Genomic DNA, 22911 nt, shown 5'->3' with positions numbered 1-22911 from the left:
TATTGTTTCTTTTGTCATAATTCGAGATAACTGGGTTGTAGAAAGTAAGTTAGTCACGCAAGAACGTTTCCGTCTGAAACCATGCTGGCTATCATTTATCAAACGGTTACTTTCTACATGATGTTTGATAGCATCTCTGATGATAGTTTCCATTATTTTTCCTATGATTGAAGTCAAACTTATAGGCCTATAGTTATTTGGCTTCTTTTTGTCACCTTTTTGGAATATGGGAGTAACGTTAGCTAGCTTCCATTCTCTTGGGACATCTCCGGATATGATGGATTTCTTGAAAATAATTTCTAATGGAACAACAATCTCATTTTTAATTTCCTTTAAGATTCTTGGATGCCAACCGCCAGGCCCTGGTGTTTTATTAACTTTGAGTTTATCTATACACCTTTTAATTTTTTATTTTGTTATATTTACCGTAGTAAGTTTACCCCAGACTTTTCACAGGTTTCAGTTTGGAGTTCACTTTGAGGTGGGTGTTTCGTTTACGAATACCGAGCTAAAATAATTGTTTAAGATATTACACATTCCTTCATTTCACTATTCAAGTTGATCGTCATCAGATAATAGTGGACCAATGTGATTCCTAACAACCTTTTTATCTCTAATGTAACTATAGAATTCTTTGGGATTCTCTTTGGATGTATCAGCGATGTTCATTTCGTATCGTCATTTTCTTTTTCTTATTGTCTTTTTTAAATCTCTCTGTATTGATACATAACTTTCATAGTCATTAGATGCACCCGAGCACTTATATTTCTTATAAGCCTGTCTCTTTTTAGCAATACTTTTTTCAGTTTCTTCGTCGAGCCTGATTTGGGGGACGTCTGTCCTTAAAAGGAATGTAAGCGTATTTTGAAGTATTTCCCACATCTGATCGACAGGTCTTTTGTTTAATTTTGCCTCCCAATCTGTAAGCTGAAGCTCCTGACGTAGTCCTATGAACTGAGCTTTACTGAAATCGGATATTTTAGAAACACAAGTATCTATTCTAAAATTGTTTAGGAGTTTGAATCTAACTAAGTTGTGATCTCATGTAAGGGGGGCTCTGAAATACCATGTGACGCCCCACATGATCAATATAGGAAAGAAGTCTTTCCAGTGTGACTTGTGCGGTGCAATTTTCTCGTAAGATGCTTTCAAGTCCCATGATAATTCATGCAAGAGCAAAACTTTTCTAGTGTGACATTGCATTGCACATTTCTCACTAAAGACTGAAGCTGTGGAGAGACGTTTGTTAGATTCAAACTCAGACCTATGACATTCAAGGCGGAAATGAATGTAATATACCTCCCGAAAAATATATATAAATGGCTCTTTTTTACGCTTTCTTCCAAGTTTGTTAAACACAGATGCTCTGTAAGAACAAGCACTTTATGATTTTTTATTATTATTTATTTGACATACTCCAGTCGGTTTTAGTGAATATTTTATGGGACCACAAGGTCCGAAGTCTGTTCAGTATCTGAATTTATATTTGTTTGAAATGGTTTGATTTAAGCTTGAGAACCAGTGGAATCCCACTCGATCTGTCTAAAACAAATAAATTATATAGATAAGTAAACAAACACAAATTAATTATTGTAGTACCATTCATTAGTATTGTGAAAATTCACAATAAAGGAAACAAAAGTTAAATACTATTTTGTTACATTACCTAAACACATTACTTACAGACTACACTCACTTTATCAATTGCTGATTTAATCCATGTCCATGACATGAAACACACAAGTGTAATGTGATAAACTTGTTCATGAGTTACTGTTTGGTTATCAAGTGAGACCACAAGCTCTGAAGAAGGAAACCCTTCTATCTGTAAATTAGTATAGAATGTTTAGGTTTGGAATTATAAGAAACAAACAAATGAGAATGGATAATGAGGGTGTGTATCAAATATCTACATAATATGTTGACAATAATGGATAGTTCAGTCTCTCAACTTCTCCACATGGAATGAAAGCTGCAAAGTAAACTTGTCAGTTTCCAATTGGTCTTCACAAAAGAGAGCACTTTTTCTAGGAGGAAAGTGAAGGGGACGAAAAAAGCAGACTTAGAAAATATCAACGTAGAAGTATGGGGTCATTGGAGGAGACAAAAGCTTCAAGACCTGACTGGATCGCAAACTGGATTTTTAAAGAATGTAAGGAACAACTAGTGGACAAGATTCACAGTCTTGTTACGTGTTCATTGAAAGAATGCGTTGTGCTGCTTGATTGGAAAAGGTCAAATGTGGTGACAATTCACATAGGTGGAAACAGGGAGACACCACTTAATTATAGACTGGTATCACTAACCAGCACTATAGTGAAAGATTGAATGGAAAGACTAAAAGCATTGGGTCTGCCAACTTTGAAAGATCAAAGAGAAAGAGGTGATATGATTATAGTGTTCAGGTCACTAAAGGGGATAGATTGCATTGACAGAAAAGACCTGATTAAAAATAAGAGGTCTTAAGAAATTAAGAAAGACCACATGTGTAAAGCACGTGAAGAAATACAGCTTTCCATGTGGATGCATAAATATTTGGAATAGCTTAGGAAGTGATATAGCCCAAGCTGAAACAATACACGAGTTCAAGTCCAAATATGATAATTGGAAATCAAAGATGTAGATTAGGTTGGAATTGTACATGAATTTGAGGCCAGGTATTACAAAAATCAGATACGGAACCCGACGAGCGTTGCTCCTTCCCTGTATAAAATGTTTAGGTAAATACAGTGTGTTCAATAGAAATAAAAACAGGTGAGGGCATTGTGGGACACAGAGCATAATGGTATGGCAACTAGTTTTTTTATTAATGACTGGGCGTGATGTAGATTACTCCTTCATGGGAACAAAACTATGTCCGGTCCCGAATACCACGAATAACAGTAATTCATTGAGAACAAAATATGTTTGTTCGTGTTTCGCTCCCACCATCCCAACTACGAGGACCAATATTTTAGAATACGTGGTAATTTGTGGACATCACACGGTTTTATTCCATTCTCCCCTTTTAGGCCGTTTGTGTGTTACGTTGCATTCGCGGGGTCGAGAGCAAAGGGAAATAAAAAGGTTCAAATCTAAATGAAGTTTGTTTTACTAATCTATGACATAAAGGTTATTTGGATTTTTCACAACACTTGAAACATATAACTCCTCAGTGTCACTCCTTCAGTGGCGTACTTTCCATCCACAGAAGACATTGGATTGGGGATAGGTATGTAACGCCAAAATTTTTACCTTGGATTACCAGAGAAGAAGAACCTACGAATACAGAAGTCACGTGGGTGATAAGTATTTAACGCTCTCAATGGCACGAGTGTTATATGTGAGATTACGTCGCTAAACCTTCCGGCCACGCATAATAATAATAATCACTGATTTTGTTCTATCCTCTAATATCTAACCTTAGTACATCCACCAATTTATCGTTAGGAGAAGGCAACTCTCGACCACAATCCCTTTCATTTACAACGATTTTGATTGGTTTCTACGTCCGGGCAAGCAAGGTTCTTGGTGATCCCTTCTTCCTAGCTACTAGTGTAAACGTGTTGTCTTTGTGGTTTTTCTTAACTCCCTATCATATCTGTCAATGGGCGGACTCATAGATGCATGCCTATATAAATTGGCAAACTACTCTGTTTCAAATATTTCCATAATCTCCAATATTTTCCACTGATACACTTGAACCTACTTGTCCATGGGCGGACTCTTAGTTGAATGCCTACCCCACGCGTTATACCCGCCGGGCGTTTATAATTGTGTTTGCATCCTTGTTAGAGTCTCTGCCTACAACTTCGTAATTTAAGCTAGGGTTTCACTACCTCGTCTTGTGGTGGAATGTTTCAAGTGATCTAAAACCCTAAAAACGCTTCTCTACTGAAATCCTGAAGCGGGTGGTGGGAATTTTTCTCCACCAAAAATTAAGGTTCTTAATCGGTTCATTTATACGAACATGTCCTCATGACGTAATGGAGGCGTAGAGTGAAGAATGCAATTTCCCCCATATACCTTCAAAAAATGAAAGATGATACCCAATTAAATCCTGGCCTTATAATAAAAGATTGTTGCAATGAAGAGACTAAAAGAGGGGGCATTTGTAATGGTGTAATGAACTTGTGTATATATGTGTGTATATACAAACTATCAACTAGAATTAAACAACATATAGTGTTAAAACAGCACAAGAATCCAATGCTCTATTTGTTCACATGAAAAATTTCAATCATTGCATTGATTGGACTAATGCTTCTGTTATCATTTCTTGTAATTCATTTGTCAATAGAAACATAATAGAAAGTAGTATTATAAAAAAAAAATCTGAAGGTTCTAATCTTAATATCAGTAATGGCATTTATAAATTAGATAACTTTTTATCATTAACACAATTTGTAATCAGGCTGTCTGTGACCAAAATTAATTTGGTGAATTGTGCTGTTCTCTAGATTTTTTTTTCATTGATGACTTTGTGTACTAAGACTTATTATTTTTTATTTGTGGAATATATGGGAAATGAAATGGTTGGGAGTGATATCTATGCCTTTGGTATATGTATGTATGTATATATATATATACATACAGTATATATATATACATATATATATATATATATATTTATATGTATATATATACATATATATATATATGTATATATATATACATATGTATATATACACACACACACACATATATATATATATATATATATATATATATATGTATATATATACATATATGTATATATATATACATATATATATATGGATATATATATACAATATATATGTATATATATATATACATATGTACATTTGTATATGTATACATTTATACATATATATATATATGGATATATATATACATATATATATGTATATATATATACATATGTATATATATGTATATATATATATATATATATATGTGTATATATATATATATATATATATATATATATATATATATGTATATACATATATGAAGGTGGAAAAGAAGTCATGGGTCTAGTTCCGAGTTCCTGAGTTTATTCCTGGGGGTTAGTCGTATGATTAATAAGTATGGTTAGGTATGTTATATATATATATATATATATATATATATATATAGATATGTGTGTGTGTGTGTGTGTGTGTGTTAGCTTATGGGTAATATAATAGGGATAGGTATAATAAAGGGGGTTTAATGGGTTAGTCTGGTGACATTTGGCAGCAATATCTTGTTTGTCTGATTTCTGCTGCGTTAGATGTTTTCTGTGGTAAGGTGGTTGTTCTGGGAAAGCAAGGTCAGCTAGAGGGGGAGGTAGTGCCATGTTGCAAGCATGTGGATCACGTGCGTGGTAGGTGATGGTTAGTAATGGTTACACACCTATGTCAGGGCCCTGGTTCTAGTGCTGAAGGGTATCCTAAATACAAGCATGTCATTGTGATTCTTTATTACAGTTATGGGTGTTGATGGTCATAGAGATGTTAAAATGATGAACGGAAAAAAAGTTTAGAGCCTTTGTTGTATGGGTGCCTGTGCACAAGGCGGTCGAGAGCCATAGTGGATCCCGGGGCAGCAAGCACAAAGGGTTCCCACTTCAAGTGGCAAAACATTACATAAAACTGGACTAAACAGAAATAACACAAGAGTTCACCTGGCCAGACTGCAAGTTGGCCATCATCCAGCCCTTCTAAGCTACAAGAAGAGACTGGATGACTGTCCAGGATATAACACTTCGTCTCATACTATACATCGCACAATGGAAGAATGCATTTAACACAATCTCGCACGCCTACAACACAATATACATTCTATAAAGGATTTGTGGAAAAATCCCATTTCAACCATGGTGTTCCTCAGGAAGACAGGACTGCTCGGCCAGTCTAAGGAACGACAACAGCAAGTGGCAACAGATCACTTAGAGGAAATAATATAGAAATATACACATTTTTCTGCATGCTATGAGACACCTGAGAAGAAAATGCACCATTATTTTCACTAATGCTATACTGTAACCCCCACTAACCATTAACCATGCCCGTGATCCACAAACATGCAACATGGTACTCGTCTTTGGCAAGACAGTCTTGCAGACCTCACCAATTTTCCAATCCCAAAACACCTAATGCAATGTAAGACAACAACAGGACGCCCCCGCAGTGTCACCACACGAGATACCTAATGTCATCAGACCTATTGAACCTTTCTTATACCTACCCCAGTTACGTTACCGTGACTTAATATATATACACACCATATCTACCCACGCCCACCAACCATACAACTAAATCCTATGTAACGGAACTAACTTGTATTTGATGAGTAACACATCTCACGGCAACCCACAAGACCTACCTCCTCTCCCTTTATTAGGAATGGCTACACCGTTGAAGAGAGGATTGCCGAAGTCAAGGGCCGGCACAAGGTCCTAGGTTATGTACCTGGCACTAGGGACTGCCCAGGTCAAGTATCTGGCAGGAACATTGCCGAAGTCAAGACCCAGCACTAGGAATATCAAGGTCACGTACCTAGCACTAGGACTGCCTAAGTCAAGGCCTGGCAGGAGGAGTCTCTAGGTCAAGGACCTAGTTAGTCGAGGTAGGAAGACCCTCTCCTTTTATCTCTCATTGTACATAATCTTCGCACCTGCAAATAAAACCACAAAGTCCAGCAGAGACTTTACCTCCCCCGCTAAATCACCATTTCATTTAGCAAAACACATTTGTTTTTGTTACACAGACACCCTTGTCTTCCAAGGTCATAAAACAAATCTCATTTTCATTTATCGTTGAAGAGTCGACTGATTTTTCAATTACAAAGCACCTGTGCACTTGTGCGAGATATTTCAAAGAGGATGTACCATCAATTTTAACAAAATTCTTGACATTCCTTCCTGTTGCCTCATGTACAACATCATCTCATATCTCAGACACACAGTGGTCCACTGATTAATTTTATACGGTTTGGTACTGGGGGTGCATTCACTGTGGGTGGACTTCACAGCTCTGTGTACAAAATAAGCTGGGTCCTCACATGGGGAGGGGGGGGGGATGCAGTGCCCTGGGGTGGCACATCTAGAGGGTGGGGGGGGGGTGCATATACCCCGAGGCGGCACATCTAAGGAGGGGGGCGGAAATTTTGTCTGGACATGCCGCCCAGAAGGCTGACAAAATTATTATAATAAAAAGATCCGCGGAGCCTTAAATTTATTACCGTTATATTCGAATTTTGCGTTAGAATGAACAAAATATGAAAGATTTTCCCCTTATTCTTTCTGCGATAGGGGCATTAAATAACATTTGTAAAGGTTGCTTGATTATTTCGCAAGCCAATAGCTATAATAAGCAAGTGATGGTAGACGTGCGAAGTGGTGATGGAGAGGGGGTCACTTTTTTTTAAGTAGGTAAAATTTGGAACAATCAACAAGGTTACTGGGCACGAATATTTTGGTAAGTTCGAAAGTTGTAGCCTACTTGTAAATGTTGAATTCTATCTCTTAATGATTTAAGTTTAGTATTTGTATATGCATAAATATTTTCTATTTTTTGCCATTAAAATAATTTTTGGGGCAGTATACGTTGTTTTGGTGGTTACAAGTGACAATAGTTCTGAAGCGAAATTAGCCTATTTTTTTTTCTCTACGTTGTGTAGTATATTCGTATGCTAGATGGAAAAGAGAAACCTTGTTTAGAGGTCTGGAGATTTGCTGAACTATAAATCTTTACAGTTATACTTTCATTAAGTTCTAATATGGGTGGTCGATGAATGGAATAAACTTAGTAACCTTGTAGTAAGCGCTGAAACTATCAATTGTTTTAAAAAACGATTAGACAACTTTATGGATGGGGATGACAGGTGGTGATGGATACGGAGCTGCCTAGTGTAGGCCTTATGGTCTCTTGCAGTCTCCTTTATTCTTATGTTCTTATGTCACTGAGAATTTGGCCCGGGGTGGCAGTTAGGCATGCAAGGGCTCTGAAGATAAGAAAACCATCTCATTGTGTTTTAGTCAAATGTATTTGCCACAGTTGAAGTTTGTGTGGGAAATGTGCATTTGATGAGCTACCTCCTAATTTCTCTTTTTTGTTGATTGAAATGACAATTTTGTTTGAATCTGGTTCTCTTGTGGTGGCGGCACACTCGGCATTTCTCGTTAACATGCTACTCGCTTCTGCTACTCATTTGGATTGCTGGTATCCAGAGTAACATGCTACTGACTCTTGCTACTTACATGAGTAAAAGAGCCACAATTGGTATTGTTAATAATTGAGTGTGTGTATTGTTGTTTATGTTTATCTTATTTTCTATATTCAATTGTCACTATACACTTATCAAAGCTTTAGAACATTGTGAAATCGGTATTTTGTCTCCATTTGACTACCGCGGTAATAGAATCGTTTGTAAACAAAACTAAATTAGACATGTCAGGAAACTTTGTTAATGTTTGCGTTTGCCGCTACCCAAAAACTAATCAATAAAACATTCCTGTTGTGAGGGATACGCGGGAATTTGTCACCAAAGTAACAAAAATGAGCAGCATGTCAGCGAGAAATGGCTAGTGTTCTGCAACCCGTTTCAAGCTTGCTTTGTGGCAAGGTCTAAATATACAGGTCAGACCGTTTGAATTATTGTGCGCAGCTTCTGACGTCATTAGGCTGGGTCCGTTTTCTCTTTGTGAAACACTGAAGAAAACTGTGAAACGCCAAGGAAGACAGGAACTATAATATTATATATATATATATATATATATATTATATATCATATATATTATATATTCATATATATAGACAGGAACTATAATATTTTATATAATATTTGTCAGAATATAACTAATTGCGTGGAGCGGTGCGAGCGAAGGCAACGACATTCCCGAACGACGCACCAGCTTCAACTGACAGCTATAGGACCCGTGAACCCCACTTTGAACAGCCAGGTGACGTTCACGGGGCCGCTGCGCCAACTCCCTCGAAATTCGGTCGGAAGTGGTTAGACCTTATGTCCTTAGATCTTGCTTTGTGGTGCCTGGCTTGTATTAGATCCGATCGCCGCGCCGCTGCCAAACTCGTAGTCAGATTGAAGGCAGCTTATCAAACTCTTGTTCACTGTTTACATTCACGTATGCCAGGCGTTCATTTACTGTAAACATAAATTTACAAATGAGTGAACATTTTTTAAAGGTTACTGCATTCTGTATTATTCCAGTAACACGCAGACACGTTTTTCATTTTCATTTTTGCATTTCAAAGATTAATTTTTCCTATGTGGTGGGTCGATGTTTTTGGGTGCTATTACCCAAAACACCTAATTTGTGACCCAAAGCATTCCAGAACTATAAACAGTAACATTTAGTAGTATTCCATCATTTAAAAAGTTATGTCAATGTGTTTACCGGATATTATTTATTGAAATCAAAGAGAAATTGGAGTGTTTTGGGTTACACTGCTCATTCTGAGTGTTATGTTCGGCAAACACAAGGTGGAAGCAAAGTGCCTGTTGATGACACCATTCACTCACCAGAAGTTAGTTTATTGCTAAAGTGAGGGAAATTGACACTTCTTATTAGTCATAAGGTTTTGAAGTGCTTCAACAGCCAGTCAAGTGAAACTTTTTTTTTTTTTTTGTATTGTATCAGAATAAATGGACTCAAAACACTCATACAGTAGGAGCAGAGCATCACCCAAAACGCACCAATTTCTCTTTGATATCAGTAAATAACATCTGGTAAATATACAGACATAACTTTTCTCAATGATAAAATACCACTAAATGTTATTGATTACAGTTCTGTAATGTTTTCTTTGTGTTTTGGGTGTTTTGTCTGGTTACATTGGGGTCAAGTGGTTGATGGAGGGGATGGGGGATGAGTCTAACCTAACCCAACCCAACATATGTATAGGAGGTGACAGGTTAAATTAGATTGGTAGGGTAATTTACTTTTCATTCAAGGGTGTCAGAAATAATTATTTTATAGATTAATTCATAGGCTTTTCATGATATTTCTACCAAAATTTAATTGTGGGAGTATCCCTTGAAAAATAAAGAACATGAGTTTATCAGTAGAAGTTAATATCTGACTGACATGAATCACACTATGAAATATTAATATCTGACATCCTTGATAGGAGGATATGTGGTGGACCTTTGCCATGTGTTTGGCCTCCTGGGGCAAGTAATTAATAGTTGCTGCTAGGAATTGGACAAAAGTATATAATTTGAACCCATAACCTGAACCTTGTTCTGTAACTTCTTATACATAGCAAAAACAGATTGATCTTTTGCTTTCTTATAATCTCTTAAAGCCTTATCTCTCCTTTTGATCATATTCAAGATGTCACCAGTAAACCACGGCTCGGAATGTTGTTATACTCTGATGGATTTTGTAGGAGCTATATCGTCTAATACACCCAAGAACAGAGTTTTAAAATTATTGTAAGCTTGATCAACATCTGTACAATTGACTAGGGGAACATAAGACCAACAAAAGGGTGTGGGATGGGTGAAAGGTATACTTTGACTCTGCCATCCCCTTTTTATGAGGAAAGGGCCTTTTGAAAGAAAACGGCAGGATGCAGCAATATTTAGAATCGTATATTGATATTGCCAATCTTTCATTAACACTTGAACAGGGTGCTCATATCATGCCATGAGAATTATTATTAATGCAGAGAATGTATAACACAAGACGGTTATATTATCTGGAAAAGCAGTAATTATATGAAGAGAGACACAGATCTGCTGTTGTTGCCATCAAACATTATGATTACTGGAAACCCTGTGATAGACGACAGTGGTATTATGCTCTTCCAATGCTCATTGAGTTCTTTGGGTGGCTGATTGGAATAAGGCTATCCACTCTCAATAATCTGATGCAAAGTTGTTGATTGAAACCCCACTAATAACACTGGTTGCTATATGGACTTTATTTCCTAGTAACCAGAAAAACATTTTATAAAGTGCTCCTCAATCAAATTGAACTTGTCAGAATTTAATGCCTTTTAACACTGTTACCTCAAAATGTGTAACCATCAACAAGTGAAAATACCATATGTATAGTTTTTTATATCTAATCACACATGGTCCATTTTTTGCTTGGACAATATAAAATAACTTTGGTTAAAAACACTCAGAACAAAGGGATACATTCATATCACATCCACACATCTCACCCCATTTACTGAGTAAAGCCCTGTGGCCCTTCCACAGCTAAATGCTGCTTCACATGCCTAGCCATGAGAAGGTGCCCACCTATGTATCCAAATTACTTACCACCAGCCACCACTTGACTGCTGTTGATATTGGTCATTGATTATAAATTTGATCATATCAATACCATACCTATTTACACATAACTTCTTATAGTGAAAATGCTAAAAGTGGTAAACCATTCATTATAATGTGTGTGCTCTGACACAGTCATATTCTTTCACTATAATGTAAACAAATACAAATTTGTCAAATCAACTCTTTGACACAACCCACTGTCCTACCAGTGTACCAGATATACGTGCTGGTGATAGTATATATTTATGCACTAGTATTATGTTCTTGTATGTAGTGTTTATATGGAGAGCATCCATTTGAGAAACAGTAATGTGGGAAATGCTCAAATTAGACCAAAGCTTACAAAATGTCCAGCTTTACATTCATTGATTTTGATAGGGACACTTAAATTGAGATGATACTATAAAGTTTCCTCAAAGAGAATGAGGAAACAAATATTTTGCCAGTAGTACAAGTGTCACAACTGGTTAGATACATTAGGTTTCCTGAAAGATGACTGGGTTTGTGTATACAATACACAAACCCAGTATAATGGAAGCATGAATTCTTCCATCATACATTTTCATCTCGCCACTTGCACATATACTAGGGTTACATCTTTGATAGTAGTTACTGTCTGAGAACATAATAATTATTTTCTTAACAGGTATTTTACAAAATGTGACTAGAAAAATTATGGATAGTACCTCAACAAATTCTTTAATAACTTTTATATGTTGTATTATGCTAAGATAACAACACGGGTACACCATGTATCTTTAATGTTGTGACTCAGACCACTTATGAGTGAAATGAGCTGAATAAGCCTTTCTAGAGTAGTTCATGTTTGGATTCAAGTCTTGTTATGGAGTTTTATTAAAATATGACTGCTGTAGCCAGCTGGTCCATTCTCCCTTCCAAATATCATGACCACATGAGAAAGCTAGAGCAAAATTTGAGTCATTCTGGTTGTGGTGGTATTAGTTTGCATGTTAGTAGCTGTTTGATGATTTTCACTGTATTTCCAATGAAAGAGTAGAATGCAACATATCATAGGACCATATATGTTAGTGTTTCTACCAATTTCATGTAAGGTGATGAAGTGTACAAGTGGTCTGTTTATGTACAAAGGGATTTGAGCATGAAATTATTTGTGTTCAAAATATCCACAATCCTATTATTGCATATCCCAAAGAGTTAGATGATATTCATATCAATTTTTTTCCAGGAGGAGGGTAACTGTCAACATTTCTTTGGAAGAGCTATCCATAGCTTCCATATACTTGTCATATGATGAAGAGAATCCAGTGTGAAATCTGAGGCACAACTCACATGAGTCATCTTAAACCCTTCCATACAATGATGCCTACGCAGGTGTTATGAGGTGTGAGTGGGTATATGATATTGCCAGCATTGATGATTTTAACTGTATTTCCAATGAAAGGGTAGAATGCAGCATATCATACAACCATATAAGTATTTCTACCTATTTCATGTTAGGTGATGAAGTGTACATGTGGCCTGTTTATGTACAAAGGGACTTGAGCATGAAATTATTTTTGTACAAAATATCCACAATCCTATCATTACGCATCTCAAAAGATTAATTTTTTTTCCAGGAGGAGGGTAACCATCTACATTTCTTTGGGAGAGCTATCTATAGCTTCCATATACTTGTCATTCAACAAAGAGAATCCAGTGTGACATCTGTGGCAGTTATCACATGAGTCATCTTAACCCCCATCCATACAATGACACCTACACAGGCATCATGAGGTGTGAGTGGGTGTATGAAGATGCCGGCATTGGCATCTTGATTATATTTATTTTGTAGTTGCAGCTGAGTGACCCCCATATTCTGTGAACTGACTTGATCATATTTTCTGTGGTTATTGATATTCAGAGTGAAAGAGAATGAATAATACAGCTTTAACTTTACATTTTACTATGCAAATAGTGTGATACATAATTGTACAACAGTCAGCTGATGCTGCCTGTGAGAATTTGACTCATATTGAAGAGATTAAATATTATGCGATGACCCACACAGGAGAAAAGTCTTTCCAGTGTGACCTGTGTGACATAGCTTTCTCATGAAAGTTTGATCTCAAATGTCACATTGTGACCCACACAGTATGACCTGTGTGATTTTCCTTTCTCTCAAAAGGGTGAACTCAAATGTAACATGCTGACCCACACAGGAGAGAAGCCTTTCCATTGTGACCTGTATGATGGAGTTTCTCACAAAAATGTCAGTTTTGATATTATATGATGACACACACAGGAGAGAGGCCTTTTTAGTGTGAACTGAGTGATTCTGCATTCTCACAAAAGGGTAATCTTAAATGTCATGTAATGACCCACACTTAAGAGAAGCCTTTCCAGTGTGACCTGTGTGATTCTGCATTCTCAAAAAAGGGTATTCTTGAACGTCACATGATGACCAACACAGGAGAGAAGCCTTTCCAGTATGACTTGTGTGATTCTGCTTTCTCACAAAAGGAACTTAAATGTCACGTGCTGACCCACACAGGAGAGAAGCCTTTTCAGTGTGACCTATGTGATGCAGCTTTCTCACAGAAGAGTGTTCTCAAACGTCACATGATGACCCATACAGGAGAGAAACCTTTCCAGTGTGACTTGTGTGATGCAGCTTTCATACAAAAAAGTAATTTCAAATATCACATAATGACCCACACAGGAGAGAAGCCTTTCCAGTGTGACCTGTGTGATTCTGCATTCTCAAAAAAAGGTAATCTTGAACGTCACATGATGACCCACACAGGAGAGAAGCCATTCCAGTGTGACCTATGTGATTCTGCATTCTCAAAAAAGGGTAATCTTGAACGTCACATGATGATCCACACAGGAGAGAAGCCTTTCCAGTGTGACCTGTGTGAATCTGCCTTCTCACAAAAGTGTAAACTCAAATATCACATGCTGACACACACAGGAGAGAAGCCTTTCCAGTGTGACCTGTGTCATTCTGTTTTCTCACTAAAGGATCATCTCAAATTTCACATAATGACCCACACAGGAGAAAAGCCTTTCCAATGTGACCAGTGCAATGCAGCATTCCAACGGAAGAATGATCTCAAACGTCACATGATGACACACACTGGAGAGAAGCCCTTCCAATGTGACCTGTGCAATGCATGTTTCTCACGAAAGGGCGACCTCAAACGTCATATGCTGACCCACACAGGAGAGAAGCCTTTCCATTGTGATCTATGTGATTCTGTTTTCTCGCAAAAGGATGATCTCAAATGTCATATGGTTAACCACACAGGAGAGAAACCATTCCAGTGTGACCTGTGCAATAAAGCTTTCTCACGAAAGGGTGTTCTCAGACGTCACATGATGACCCACCGAGTAGAGAAGCCTTTCTAGTGTGACCTGTGCAATTCTACTCTCTCACGGAAGAGTGTTCTCAAATGTCACTTGATGACCCACACAAGAAAGAAACCTTTTCAATGTGACCTGTGAACCATAGTGGAGATAAACAGTGTTATTGTGACCCGTGTGACTCAGCTTTCTCATGAAAGGGTAATCTCAAACTTCATGTGATGACCCACACAGTGGAGAAGGCTTTCTAATCTGACCTCTGCGAAATGGCCATCTCAAGTTAGGGTGTTCTCAAATGTCACAGATGACCCATACCTGTGATTCTCATTGAAGTGAAGCCCTTTCGGTGTAATCCATGTGATGCAGTTTTCTTTAAACTGCATATGATGACCCACACTGGAAACAAACAGTTCTAATTTGACCTGTGTGATGCAGCTTTCTCACGAAAAAGTGGTCTCAAATGGCACATGCTCACCCACACTTAAGATAAGCCTTTCTAGAAGATTCATCTTAGACATCATGATTTTACCCACTCTGGAGAGAAACCTTTTACAGTGTAACCTGTGCGATGCAGGTTTTTTAAATAGGGATGATATAAGATATCATGTGACCCACACCGGATAAAGGCCTCTTCAGCAGCATGACCCGTGACCTGCAGCTTTTTCACATAAAGGTGATCTAAAATACAAAAGTGATATCCGACATGGAGAGCCTTTCTACCATGACCTGTGCAGTGCAAATTTCATGTAAAGGAGCAATATCAAATGGTATATAATGATCAACACAGGAGAGAAGTCTATCTTGTATGACTCGTGGGGTGCAGCTTTCTCATGAAATGCTCTCTACTAAGTTTATACACAGATGCTCTGTATGAATTAGTTCTTTATCATTTTTATATTATTTAACAATACTGGGGTAAAATCCTATATATTCAAGTGGGTTTTAGTGAATATTTTATGGGACCAGAAGATCTAAAATCTGTTCATTATCTGATTTTGTATTTGTTTGAATTGGTTTAATTTAAGCTTGAATCTGATATGTTATAGAACCAGTGGAATGCCACTTGATCTGTACAAAAGAAATGAATATAATAGATAAGTAAATAAACATAAATGAATTATTGTAACATCATTTATTAGTATTGTGGAACTTCATATTAAAGGAAACAAAATTCAACAACTTTTTTTGTTACAATACCTAACTACATTACAGGCCACACCCACTTTATCAAATGCTGATTTAATTTGTATCCAATGTAATGTGATCAACTTGTTCATGTCTTACTACTTGGTTATCAAGTAAGAATATAAGCACTGAAGAAAGAAACCCTTCTGTAAACTAGTAACAAATAGGAGCAGGTAACGAGGGGAGTGTCAAATATCTACATAATATGTTGATAGCACGGATCGTTTAATCTCTCAAGTTCTCCACATGGAATGAAAGCTGCAAAGGAAACCCGTCACAGTTTCCAAATGGCCTCCACAATAGAGAGCACTTCTATTTTGGAGGAAAGTGATAGGAGCCGCGGAGGGCGGCGCCGTGCACGATTGAGGACGAGGACTTCCTGGCGGAATTTGATGGCCAGAAGTGGGAAGTAGAGAGATATCCGAAGGAAGGCTTGCCCTCTTTGAAGAACAAAGTCGATTGCTAAACGCACACCCTCAGAGAGGGGGTGAGGGAAAATTTTAACCTTGAAGAGCACTGGAGTGAAGAGGGAATCTTGAGTCCCTGGGAGGAACCGGTGGAGGTTGGCATCCTACCCATGATGGCAGCCAACCAAGAGCAAGGTATTGGATTTCTGAGAACTGAACCAGTTTGTGAGGTGTCATACTGGCGAGGATTTTGTAGACGTGTGCAGCAAGCACGCCGCGGCGCCAAAGGCAATGTGAAAGATAAGAAGGTCGCTGACAAGACTTCTGACACTGAGAAATCTGCGCAGTTCTGTACCAGAGTTGTTTTCCATGAAGACACCACACAGCGCCGAGCCTCTCCAAAACCACAGCTGCCAGCCAGTAGGTTCACTAGTTCCATATATATATATATATATATATATATATATATATATATATATATATATATATATATATATATATATATATACTACTGAATAACCACAAAGGAAACCGGAAAAGAATCTAAAATTTCCCCTGAAGATATTAAATCTCCTTTGCGTTTATTCACCAATTTACTGGATCACGTGGTTTTGTGACCTTTTTGCACACACACACACACACACACACATATATTAGAGTAACGCGGTAAGATATTTTCTTTAAGGCATGTTGAATTGTATACAACAGCAAATTGAGCTCTGATGAGTTTCCGATGAAGATTCTCAAGTCTTCTGAAGATCTCTCTAGCATGGAGAGGTAAAGAAAAAAACTAAGTTGGCAATAGAAGCCATCTAATGGGTGGAACAGAATAAACGACGTTTTACTAATCGTAGTTATCATTTTCTCAATTGATACAAGAATAGAAAAATGGGTGATTGTAAAGTCAGAAAGTAAACACTGGGAAAGATCACAAGAGGTTGACAGTTACTCTGGCCTAAAACTGGGGTAGTATGTGTGAGTAAATTTTGACGCAGCCCGAAGGGATTTCTCCCCGTCCTCGCCTTATATGCAAAGGGGGACGGAGAGGGGGGGTCGCCGATTAAATGAAGCGGCCTCGCTGTGGATGTACTGTGTCTTGCGACACTGCTTCTGACCCAGGGCGGTGGGCAGGGTGCAGGGATGACCCGTCATCCAGGAGGTGCTCAGATGAGAGGAAGGGTGGGAGGGGTGTGGAGGGTATTTAGGGATGAAATGGGTGGGAGTGTTTTTTATGCCTTTCCCTTTTTGGCTACCTCCCTTGGAAGGGGGAAAAAGCCTTGGTATATGTATGTATGTTTACTTTCTGACTTTATAATCACCCATCTGCGATTAGCGTAACGTCTTGTATTCTGCTTTACCCATTAGATGGCTTCTATCGCTTAGTTTTTTCTTTACCTATTTATGCTAGAGATCTTCAGAAGACTTGAAAATCTTCAGTGGAAACCCTTCAGAGCTCAATTTGGTGTTGCATACAATTCAATATGCCTTAATATATATATATATATATATATATATATATATATATATATATATGTATATATATGTATATATATACATATACAGTATATGTATATATATATATATATATATATATATATACATATATATGCATATATATATATATATATATATATATATATATATATATATATATAATATATATATATATATATATATATATATATATATATATATATATTATATATATATAATAAAGATCCGCAACTCAGATTACCTGAGGATTGTTTTACAAGCTAATATTTTGGGGTGGCCGATCTTAACAAGTTTATCCTGAAGATGTTACGTTACATTAGGTTAGCTATATTTACAAGACCATTCCTGGGGTTGGTACTCTTCACAAGATAATATGTGGGGTAGTAGCTTACCTTTACATGGGTAGTCTGAGGTTGCTGATTGATCTTGACAACGCCCGTATAAATAAATGAATAGCTAGGCCCACAAAGTCTTCTATAGGTCCAAGGACTGCATAGTATATTCAAATGTTGTAGAAGAGGTTTGGCACAGAGCTACAACAGACATTGTAGTTTCTTAAGTTCATGGTTCTATTGATAGACTTGATAACAGGAGGTCCAGCATTGATCTGTATGAAGTATTGCAGTTGTATAGTTTATCGAAATAAACACAAGTGAGGACGGAGGAGGCTTTATTGCTACGACGTTTCGCTTGTTACAACTACATAGTCGTAACACACATGACTAAGCAAGATGCCTGGCCTTTAACTCATTCAACTCCGATGACAAGATGTCTTGTCATTTGGTCAAATAAAACAAAAAATCATAAAACACCAAAATGTTTGATCAAACACCAGAAAAATAGGACGTCAATCCTCGCTTCGCTCGCAGCGAAGCGAGGATTGACGTCATATTTTTCTGGTGTTTGATCAAACATTTTGGTGTTTTATGATTTTTTGTTCTATTTGACCAAATGACAAGACATCTTGTCATCGGAGTTGAATGGGTTAAGGAACTTACTTGGTTTTGTTGTCGACGATCCTTTTCCTTCGGATGCATCTGGGTCGGTCCTTACACCTCCTCGGAAGACTCGCACCTCACGATTCCCTCCGTTCTAGCGTCCCTCCCTTCCTAACTTCTAATACTAGCCCCTCCCTTCGTGGGGCGAGTCTCTCTCTCTCTCTCTCTCATTCGCACCTCCACACACACACGGTACTTCCTTGGTACTGTCGACCCACGTCGATGCACGGGCACTACCCCCTCTGGAAGTACCAAAACTCGTGCCCTTTGACCCCATCAGGGGTGCCAACCACCCGTCCCCGTCCGCGCCACATACACTCACATTCACACCACAATGCCGTAATGACTAAATACCTAGGCAAGATGCTGTAATGACTGCCATTTATTTTATATTATTTTTTTTTATTCATCATTAGTTACCTGTCAATTTATTATTAGTTACCTGCCAAATTATTATTTACTACTTACCTGCAGAAAAGATGATGACGGGGGGAAATCCCTTCGGGCTACGTAATTTTTTTTTTTTCTCATACATACTTCCTCACCCCCATCCCCTACCCACTCCCCCTCTTGCACCATAGCATCATCTATACACAACCCCTCTCCATTCACCCCTATCTTCTGTCCTCTCCCGTCCTTCCTCCACAGACATTCATTTCTTTTATAATGCCCCTTTCACCACATCCATCCATCTCATCCTAGGACGCCCCCTCATATTCACTCCTTCCACACTTCTTTTACAAATCTTTCTTCACTCATTCTTTCCATGTGTCCAAACCATCCTAATACTTTTTTATCAACCCTATCTCCCAGTTCCCTTTCCACCCCTGTTCTCCTCCTCATTCCTCATTCTATCCAGCCTAGTAACCCCTATCATACTTCTCAGACATTTCATCTCAAACACATTCAAACTCCTTCTCTCTTCCTCTCTTGTGTTCCATGTTTCTGCCCCGTACAATATTGCTGGCACAACCACTCCTTCATATAACCTCCTCTTAGCATCCATTCCCAGATGTCTGTTTCTCATTACACTTTTCAATCCACCAAGGCATTTACTCGCTTCTCTCAATCTACATTCTACCTCCACCCCCACTCCTCCCTTTCCTGCCACATTCGCACCCAAGTATCTAAAACTATCCACTTCCTCCAGTCTTTCACCTTTAATGCTCACTACCAACCTGCTGTCACTCTCTCCCCTTGTACATCTCATCACCTTACTTTTACCCACATTTATCTTCACCTTCCTTCTTTCACACACCTTCTTAAACTCTGTCACTAACTTCCTCAATCCCTCCTCTGATCCTGCTACAAGCGCAGTGTCGTCAGCAAACAACAACTGGCTCACCTCCCACTTTTCTCCATTTTCTTTAATCATCTCCAACCCCTGACCCACTACCCTTGTATTCACCTCTCGCACCACCCCATCCATGTAAAGATTGAACACCCCTGACGAAGTTCCACCTTTACCTCAAACCACTCACTCTCTCCATTTCTAATCCTAACACAAGCTCTACTACTCTCGTAAAAACTCTTGACTGCTCTTAACAGCTTTCCTCCTATCCCATATATCTACAGTACCTCCCACAGTGCCTTCCTGTCTACCCTGCCGTAAGCCTTTTCCAGATCCATAAAACCCCCAAAACATCCTTACCTTTTCCTATAGCTTTCTCACATATCTGTCTTACCACAAAAATCTGATCTACACAACCCCTACCTGTCCTAAAACCTCACTATTCCTCACCAATTACTCCCTCTGTTCCTCTCCTAATCCTCTCAATCAAGACCCTCCCATAAGCCTTCCCAACTACACTCAACAAGCAGATTCCTCTGAAACTACTACACTCACACCTGTCCCCCTTTCCTTTGTAAAGCGGAACTATACAGGCACTCCTCCAGTCCTCCGGCACTCTACCCTCTCACAAACATTAAATAACCTCACTAGCCAGTCCACCATAACTGTACCTCCTTTCTTCAGACATTCTGCATGGCATTCATCCAGACCAGGTGCCTTACCTGCTCTCATCATCTTAACAGCTGATTTCACTTCATCTTTCCCTATTTCTCCTCACTCCTCACTCTCATTTTCTTAGCGCTTCCCACTGCAACTACCTTTCCCTCCCTATCCTCCTTCACATCTAGCAACTCCCTAAAATACTCTGCCCACCTTCCTCTCACTGCCTTCTCTTCCATTATCATCTCTCCATCTGCACCTCTTACCTTTTCTTCTCTACTTGATTCGCCTCCTCTTTTTCTTTTAATTTCCTTCCAAAACATCTTTTTATTGCTTTCAAAATGTTCTGTCATACTCTTACCCCATTTCACATCTCTCCTATTTGCTTCCTTTATTTTATGCTTAACTTCCCTTCTCTTTACTTTGTACCTCTCATACGATTCCCTCGTCCTAATTTGTAGCCAATCTATGAATGCCTGATTCTTCTGCTTCTGACCCAGGGCAGTGGACAGGATGCAGGGATGACCCGTCATCCAGGAGGTGCCAAGATAAGAGGGAGGGAGGAGGGTGGAGGGGAGTGGAATATATAGGAAATGGAATGGGTGGGAGTGGTTTCTATGCCTTTTTCTTTTTGGCTCCCCCCCCCCCCGTGTAGGGTGAAAAAGCCTTTGGTATATGTATGTACTAGTTACCTGTTTATTATCTTCCTATACCTATGCATTTATTTTCATTATATATATTACTATAATTCTTATTTATTTTTCTTTTATTATTGTTATATTTTTTCCACATCCCACCCAGTTATGGACCAAAAGGTCTCCTGTCGGCATGATCCTCCTTAGAAAAGGTTAAGGAGAAGGTGGACCAAATGTCTGGGAACAAACGAGGTTAAGGATGAGATAGAATAAATTAGTGGGGGAAGGACATAAGCTCACATAATTATATTGGTATAAAATAAAATGTCAGTGTATTTATGAAAACAAAAGAAAGTAATCAATTTATATAGTGGCTATCTAATTCCACGCAAGGAGGGAAGACACTGTTCTACATTGGAAAACATTTAAGATTTTTTAATACAATGTACATGGGACTACAGGCGAACACAACACCATACCTTCTGTGTTAAAAAATAAAAAAGTAACGATGATGATGATTAATGATGATAATAATAATCAGTTAATAATGACAGTCTACTGTGCCATTCTAAGATTTAGTTTAGTTTATATCCACAAAATATCGTGACTTCACAACAGCCTCGATCCGTCGGAATGTCACGGACAACCTCCAGTTCGGGACCAAATGTGACGTCGCCTGAGACGTGCCTGCGTAACTGGGACTGTAGTTAAGAGCCAAGGTGGTGTCAATTTACAGGCAAGGTCATCATATTGAGACAGGTAAGGTCATCATATTGAGACATGCAAGGTCATGTTGAGACAGGCAAGGTCATCATATTGAGATGTCATAATTTTGAGACAGGCAAGGTCAACATATCGATACATGCAAGGTCATCATATTGAGGCAGGCAAGGTCATCATATTGAGACAATATCATCATTTTGAGACTGTAATTTTGAGACAGGCAAGGTCATCACATTGACAGGCAAGGTCATCGCTTTGAGACAGGCAAGGTCATCATATTGAGACAATGACATAATTTTGAGACAGGCAAGGTCATCATGTTGAGACATCATTTTGAGACAGGCAAGGTCATCGTACTGAGACAGGCAAGGTCATCATATTCAATCAACAGGGCCAGCAGAAGTGGCTATGACGGAGAGCGTACCTTTCCACTTGTCTTTAGTCCTCGACACTCCAACCAATGCTTTACTTGAATGTTGGACAAACTGTCAACAAGTTGAATGTCGATTTTGGCCTGCCAGAGACATCGTCCTCAGATCACACGAAGAATTCTTCGCCACCCCAGACTTCGACAGGGTGATAGTACTTCATGTGGGCCATCCTGGGTATACAAATTTTCGGTTGTGTAAGTGACAATAAGCATAACCCTCATTCAACCTAACCAACCGTAACCTAACCTAATCTTTATTCCACTGTTGTTATTCGGCGTTCTGGGGTGACACTTCTTCATGTGACCCTTGTCCTCTAGCGATAAAACCTTTGGAAATGGGTCGCCCGTCGACATTGTTTACCCTTGTCATATTCTAATTGCATTGGAATTGCCCGCACCTTGGGAGTTTGCCCCAACAGCCAAAAAGAGAGCTTGGTAAATGCGATGTCCACTATGTGGTATACTGCTAACAAATGACTAGACTCTTGCCTTCTCAATATGATGACCT

At 38.4% G+C, this 22911-nt stretch overlaps 1 long non-coding RNA gene across 1 annotated transcript; it reads right to left on the bottom strand.

Moving 5' to 3' along the window:
* Positions 1-8524: 8524 nt before the first annotated feature.
* Positions 8525-22553, bottom strand: LOC143030614 (uncharacterized). The gene is made up of 3 exons (XR_012966918.1): positions 22398-22553; positions 8858-9111; positions 8525-8667 (listed from the first exon to the last, which is right to left on the bottom strand). It is a non-coding gene; the product is annotated as an uncharacterized LOC143030614 (long non-coding RNA).
* Between the last annotated feature and the right edge of the window lie 358 nt (positions 22554-22911).

The sequence above is a fragment of the Oratosquilla oratoria genome, chromosome 12 (assembly GCF_046742065.1).
Source record: "Oratosquilla oratoria isolate Oo_2021 chromosome 12, ASM4674206v1, whole genome shotgun sequence".
NCBI lineage: Eukaryota > Metazoa > Arthropoda > Malacostraca > Stomatopoda > Squillidae > Oratosquilla > Oratosquilla oratoria.
The sequence above is the reverse complement of the archived record's forward strand: the minus strand, read 5'-3'. Positions and strand labels throughout refer to the sequence as shown.